Source organism: Vombatus ursinus, unplaced genomic scaffold (assembly GCF_900497805.2).
Source record: "Vombatus ursinus unplaced genomic scaffold, bare-nosed wombat genome assembly UNPS02007344.1, whole genome shotgun sequence".
NCBI classification, from domain to species: Eukaryota; Metazoa; Chordata; class Mammalia; order Diprotodontia; family Vombatidae; genus Vombatus; species Vombatus ursinus.
In genome coordinates this window covers 6,237,805-6,239,418 of record NW_020947122.1, presented here as the reverse complement: position 1 = coordinate 6,239,418, position 1,614 = coordinate 6,237,805, and positions in this window count along the sequence as shown.

Below are 1,614 nucleotides of genomic sequence, written 5' to 3'. Positions count from 1 at the left end.
TTTATTTAGTAAATATTACATTATTAGTAATTATTATATGCAAATAAATTTCAGTATATAAAGTATCAAAACAATTTTTTAGTTGTCCCTAAATCATCCAGAGGATTTTTTTGTCCAATCATTGTCATTCACTTTCCCTCTTATATGAGTAAAGTTAGTATGTGTCCTATCCTTCTCTTTCTGCTTTTTTTAATTTTGCATTATGTTTTAAAGCTTTTAATCAGATTTTGTTTGTATTCCTCAAACTTGTGGTCTTAATTGCATCAGAGTATTATATTACATTCATACACTACAATTTGTTTAACTATGCCCCTATTAGTGAACATTTAGGTTGTTTCATTTTTTTTCCAATTACATATAATATTGCATTGAAAATCATTAACACATTGTACACAGTAACAGCCACAATGTGCAATGATTAACTGTGATTGACTTGGCTCTTCTTAGCAATGCAAGGATCTAAGAAAATCCAAAGGACTCATAATGGAAAACGCTATCCACATTCAGAAAAAGAACTACGGAGTCTGAATGCAGATTGAAGCGTATTATTTGCTCTCTCTTTTTTTCTTTTTTTGTTTGTCTCTTCTTTCTTGTGGTTTCACGCATTGGTTCTAATTCTTCCTTACAACATGACTAATGTGAATATAGATTCAATATGAATGTATACGTAGAGCCTATATCAAATTACACGCCGTCTTGGGGTGGGGAGAGGGGAGATATGGGGAGAAAATTTGGAACTCAAAATCTTATGGAAGTGAATGTTGGAAATGAAAAATAAATAAATAATTTGGAAAAAAAATCTTTAACATATAACTCTTTTTGTTTGTTGTTTTTATAACACTTTCAGATTCTACTCCCCTAAAGAGTGCTCAGCTTGGATTTATAAGAGCCAAGTTAGAATCCTGGTTCTACCACTTACTGCCTGTGTGACTTTGGACAAATAACAACCTCTTTGGGCCTCAGTTTTCTTTTCCGCAAAATGTGGGGATCAGATTACATGACTCTATCTTTTGCATGTACATCTTTTATTGATTATCATGCAAAGGTTGTGTTTAATATTTTCTAATTTATTTATTTATGAGTCCTTTAAGTCTTAGCACATAATCAATTTTTACAAATGTTATCAGTGATTCCTTTTGTATCCCCAGTGACTTTTTGTATCCTCAACACCTAACACATAGTAGGTGCTTAATAAATGTTTGATTGATTCTTTAAAATATAGTCCAGTTTTCCATTTAGTAATCATCATAGGCATATAAAATTTATTTTTCCAATATTCTATTTTCTTCTTTTTATCTTTCTACATTTATTCTTGTTCTTAGAGGACAATGTCAAAGTCATGTACAATTATTGCCCTAATTGTACTCACATTAACTGTGACCTAGAGGTAGTCATTTCACGTTTCAGCCTGTCACTGCATACTGTTTGATTAAACAGTCAAGTTTTTTGGTTGTTGTTTTTTTTTTTTTTCTGGCGGCCTTTCTCTCAGATTTAAATGCTACATCTGCTATCAGTCATTGCCAATTTGGATACCACTATTTTTGCCATTCAGGGACCTCTGATGAGGCCTCTGGATGTTCCAAACTCATAAGACCCTCAGAAAATTCATTTATT